Consider the following 6,000-nt stretch of genomic DNA (forward strand, 5'->3'; position numbering starts at 1 on the left):
CCAAGGCAAGCTCGTAACTCTCGATCCAAACCGCCGGCTCAAGATCTGCTGTATAATTTGGCACCTTGTGCGGGCCCTTGGAGTCCTTGGGCATGTGTTCCTTGCGAATAGCTAGAGATAAGCACGGGACCCTGACGGTCATACCTCCTGACCCACCAAGTATGGGCACCGGCTGGGGATGAACCAGAGCTATTTGACCCGCAGTGCTGCTGCTACTTTTGCTTTTGCTTGACGGGTGGCTCGGGCCGCGTCCACAAGTGCTTGGGAATTTGATAGCGGAGGCCGGGTTCGATCGAATTGAGGTTGCTGTCGGTGAGGCTCCTGAAGACCGCTCGGGACTCCTCATCGAAGCTCCTACTATGGTTGGCATATGGCATGGAGTGCACCCGATCACGACTGTAAGAATATTACGCCTGTTGTACCACCACAGTTTTCAACATCTCGATGGCATTCCTAGCCTCAACCTCGACCGGGGTGTTTCCATGGATGGGGAGCGACTCCAGGTTACAAACCCAAATGCTTTGATCACCTCATCAAAGAAAATGTTCCAACTCCGAGATGCTTGCACCAGCCCATAGATGGAGCGATGGAGATTGCATCAGGATTATTAGGATCGACAAAACCTTCTCACTGTATCATATACAATTATTCTAAAAGAAAGCCATCCAGGAATGTTTTTTTGACGTCCATTTGCCAGATTTCATAATCATAAAATGCGGCAACTGCTAACATAATCCGGACCGACTTCAACATCGCTATGGGTGAGAAGGTCTCATCGTAGTCAATCCCTTGAACTTGTCGATAACCTTTAGCGAGAAGTCGAGCCTTATAGATGGTCACTTTACCATCCGCGTCAGTCTTCTTCTTAAAGATCCATTTATTTTCTATGGCTCGCCAATCATTGGGCAAGTCCACAAAGTCCATACTTTGTTCCCATACATGGATCCTATCTCGGATTTCATGTCCTCAAGCCATTTGTTGGAATCCGGGTCCGCCATTGCTTCTTCATAGTTCGAAGGTTCACTGTTGTCCAACAACATGATTTCCATGACAGGGTTGCCATACCACTCTGGTGCGGAACGTGTCCTTGTGGACCTTCGAGGTTCAATAGAAACTTGATCTGAAGTGTCATGATCATCATCATTAACTTCTTCTCTTGCCGGTGTAGGCACCTCAGAAACATTTTCTTGTGCTGTGCCATTCTCCGGTTTGAGAGGAGGTACAATCACCTCATCAAGTTCTATTTTCCTCCTACTTACTTCTTTAGAGAGAAACTCTTTCTCTAGAAAGGACCCATTCTTGGCAACAAAGATTTTGCCTTCGGATATAAGGTAGAAGGTATACCCCATAGTTTCCTTAGGGTATCCTAAGAAGACACATTTTCCCGCTTTGGGTTTGAGCTTCTTAGGTTGAAGTTTCTTCACATAAGTATCACATCCCCTAACTTTCAGAAACGACACATTAGGTTTCTTACCAAACCATAATTCATACGGTGTCATCTCAACGGATTTAGACGGTGCCCTATTTAAAGTGAATGCGGCAGTTTCCAATGGATATCCCGAAAATGATAGCGGTAAATCAGTAAGTGACACCATAGATCGCACCATATCCAATAAAGTGCGATTACGACATTCAAACACACCGTTACGCTGCGGTGTGCTAGGCGGCGTCAGTTGTGAAACAATTCCACATTTCTTTAGGTGCGTGCCAAACTCGTGAGTCAAATATTCTCCTCCATGATTAGATATTAGGAACTTTATTTTCTTGTCACGTTGATTCTCTACCTCACTCTGAAATTCCTTGAACCTTTCAAAGGTTTCAGACTTGTGCTTCATTAAGTAGAATACCCATATCTACTCAAATCATCAGTGAGGGTTGATGACCCAAAAGTATAGGGGGTCAATCGTAGTCCTTTCGATAAGTAAGAGTGTCGAACCCAACGAGGAGCAGAAGGATCTGACAAGTGGTTTTCAGCAAGGTAAAATCTGCAGACACTGAAATTGTCGGTAACAAGTGATTGTGTGGTGAGATGATTCGTAGCAAGCAACAAGTAACAAAAGTAGCAACGGTGCAGCAAAGTGTCCCAATCCCTTTTGTAGCAAGAGACAAGCCTGGACAAAGTCTTATAGGAGGAAGAACGCTCCCGAGGACACACGGGAATTTCTGTCATGCTGGTTTTCATCATGTTCATATGATTCGCGTTCGTTACTTTGATAGTTTGATATGTGGGTGGACCGGCACTTGGGTACTGCCCTTACTTGGACAAGCATCCCACTTATGATTAACCCCTCTCGCAAGCATCCGCATCTACGAAAGAATAATTAAGACAAAGTCTAACCATAGCATTAAACTAGTGGATCCAAATCAGCCCTTTACGAAGCAACACATAAACTAGGGTTTAAGCTTATGTCACTCTAGCAACCCATCATCTAATTACTACTTCCCAATGCCTTCCTCTAGGCCCAAAGAATGGTGAAGTGTTATGTAGTCGACGTTCACATAACACCACTAGAGGAAAAACAACATACAACATATCAAATTACCGAACGAATACCAAATTCACATGACTAGTATTAGCATGACTTATCCCATGTCCTCAGGAACAAAAGTAACTACTCACAAAGCATAATCACATTCATGACCAGAGAGGTAATGAGTAGCCTCAAGGATCTGAACATAAACTCTTCCACCAAGTAATCCAACTAGCATCACCTACAAAGAGTAATTAACACTGCTAGCAACCTTACAAGTACCAATCGGAGTCGCGAGACGGAGATTGGTTACAAGTGATGAACTAGGGTTTGGAGATGAGATGGTGCTAATGAAGATGTTGATGGGGATGAGTCCCCTCCGATGAGAGGAGTGTTGGTGATGACGATGGCGACGATTTCCCCCTCCGGGAGGGAAATTTCCCCGGCAGGATCGTCCTGCCAGAGCTCTAGATTGGTTCTGCTCAAGTTCCGCCTCGTGGCGGTGGCGAATCCACGAAAAAGCTCCTCCCTGACTTTTTTCCTGGACGAAACCCTTCATATAGAAAAAGAGGGGGCAAGTGGTCCAGCAGGGTGCCCACAAGCGCTCATGGCGTGGCCTGGGGGGGGGGGTGGCCACGCCGTGCAAGCTTGTGGCCAACCCCTGGCGCTCCTCTGGCACTTCTTCGGCCTAGTATTTTTGATAAATCCGGAAAAAAATCCTCGTTGATTTTTACGGCGTTTGGAGTTGTGCAGAATAGGTATCTCAAACTTGCTCCACTTTCAGGCCAGAATTCCAGTTGCCGGTATTCTCCCTCTTCATGTAAACCTTGCAAAATAAGAGAGAAAAGGCATATGAATTGTACCGTGAAGGGAAATAACAGCCCAAGAAGCGATAAATATCAACATGAAAACATGATGCAAAATGGACGTATCTACTCTCCCAAGCTTAGACCTCGCTTGTCCTCAAGCGAAAGCCTAGCTCGATAAATATGTCCATATGTTTAGGGAGAGAGGTGTTGACAAAACAAGATACGAACATGCATGCATCACGATCGTGATCAGAACAGCAATACCAACATATAATCTCTCATGCCAAAGTGATAATTCCTTCACAAAGTAAAGCATGAATCAAGAACCTTACCGAGAAGTAACAACCGATAGCCTTTAGTGATGGAAGAAATTGCAATTTATCACAACATCAGAAAGAGTCAAATAAGAGCTTGTAAAGCAAATCCACATACTCAATCATTCTTTCGTTCTCTACAATTGCTACAACTCACGTGGTACTCATGAGATCAAAGTTTCAGTCGGACATAGAGAAAGATAGGGGCTTACGGTTTTGACTCCCAACTTCTTACATCAAGGGTAATGTCAACAATAATAATTCATGAATACTTACCTCCAAGTTTGTTGAGGAACGTCGCATGGGAAACAAAAATTTTCCTACGCGCACGAAGACCTATCATGGTGATGTCCATCTACGAGAGGGGATGAGTGATCTACATACCCTTGTTGACCGTACAGCAGAAGCGTTAGAGAACGCGGTTGATGTAGTGGAACGTCCTCACGTCCCTCGATCCGCCCCGCGAACAATCCCGCGATCAGTCTCACGATCTAGTACCGAACGGACGGCACCTCCGCGTTCAGCACACGTACAACTCGACGATGATCTCGGCCTTCTTGATCCAGCAAGAGAGACGGAGAGGTAGAAGAGTTCTCCGGCAGCGTGACGGCGCTTCGGAGGTTGGCGATGACCTCGTCTCAGCAGGGCTTCGCCCGAGCTCCGCAGAAACGCGATCTTGAGGAAAAACCATGGAGGTATGTGGTCGGGCTGCCGTCGAAAAGTCGTCTCAAATCAGCCCTAAAACCTCCGTATATATAGGTGGGAGGGAGTGGGCCTTGCCTTGGGGTCCAAGGACCCTCAAGGGGGTCGGCCGAGCCAAGGGGGAGGACTCCCCCCCCCAAACCGAGTTGGACTAGGTTTGGTGGGAGGGAGTCCCCCTTCCTTCCCACCTCCTCCTTTTTTTTCTTTCTCTCTTGATTTTCTTCTCCTTGGTGCATAGGGCACTTGTGGGCTGTCCCACCAGCCTACTAAGGGCTGGTGTGTCTCCCCCAAGGCCTATGGGCTTCCCCGGGGTGGGTTGCCCCCCCCCCCCCCGATGAACTCCCGGAACCCATTCGTCATTCCCGGTACATTCCCGGTAACTCCGAAAACCTTCCGGCAATCAAATGAGGTCATCCTATATATCAATCTTCGTTTCCGGACCATTCCGGAAACCCTCGTGACGTCCGCGATCTCATCCGGGACTCCGAACAACATTCAGTAACCAACCATATAACTCAAATACGCATAAAACAACGTCGAACCTTAAGTGTGCAGACCCTGCGGGTTCGAGAACTATGTAGACATGACCCGAGAGACTCCTCGGTCAATATCCAATAGCGGGACCTGGATGCCCATATTGGATCCTACATATTCTACGAAGATCTTATCGTTTGAACCTCAGTGCCAAGGATTCGTATAATCCCGTATGTCATTCCCTTTGTCCTTCGGTATGTTACTTGCCCGAGATTCGATCGTCAGTATCCGCATACCTATTTCAATCTCGTTTACCGGCAAGTCTCTTTACTCGTTCCGTAATACAAGATCCCGCAACTTGCACTAAGTTACATTGCTTGCAAGGCTTGTGTGTGATGTTGTATTACCGAGTGGGCCCCGAGATACCTCTTCGTCACACGGAGTGACAAATCCCAGTCTTGATCCATACTAACTCAACTAACACCTTCGGAGATACCTGTAGAGCATCTTTATAGTCACCCAGTTACGTTGCGACGTTTGATACACACAAAGCATTCCTCCGGCGTCAGTGAGTTATATGATCTCATGGTCATAGGAATAAATACTTGACACGCAGAAAACAGTAGCAACAAAATGACACGATCAACATGCTACGTCTATTAGTTTGGGTCTAGTCCATCACGTGATTCTCCTAATGACGTGATCCAGTTATCAAGCAGCAACACCTTGTTCATAATCAGAAGACACTGACTATCATTGATCAACTGGCTAGCCAACTAGAGGCATGCTAGGGACGGTGTTTTGTCTATGTATCCACACATGTAAATGAGTCTTCATTCAATACAGTTATAGCATGGATAATAAACTATTATCTTGATACAGGAATTATAATAATAACTATATTTATTATTGCCTCTAGGGCATAATTCCAACAGTCTCCCACTTGCACTAGAGTCAATAATCTAGCCCTCACATCACCATGTGAATTACATTGTAATAAATCTAACACCCATACAGTTCTGGTGTCGATCATGTTTTGGCCGTGGAAGAGGTTTAGTCAGCGGGTCCGCTACATTCAGATCCGTGTGCACCTTGCATATATTTACGTCCTCTTCCTCGACGTAGTCGCGGATGAGGTTGAAGCGTCGTTTGATGTGTCTGGTCTTCTTGTGAAACCGTGGTTCCTTTGCTAAGGCAATGGCACCAGTGTTGTCACAGAACAAGGTTATT

Source organism: Hordeum vulgare, chromosome 2H (genome assembly GCF_904849725.1).
Source record: "Hordeum vulgare subsp. vulgare chromosome 2H, MorexV3_pseudomolecules_assembly, whole genome shotgun sequence".
Taxonomy (NCBI): domain Eukaryota; kingdom Viridiplantae; phylum Streptophyta; class Magnoliopsida; order Poales; family Poaceae; genus Hordeum; species Hordeum vulgare.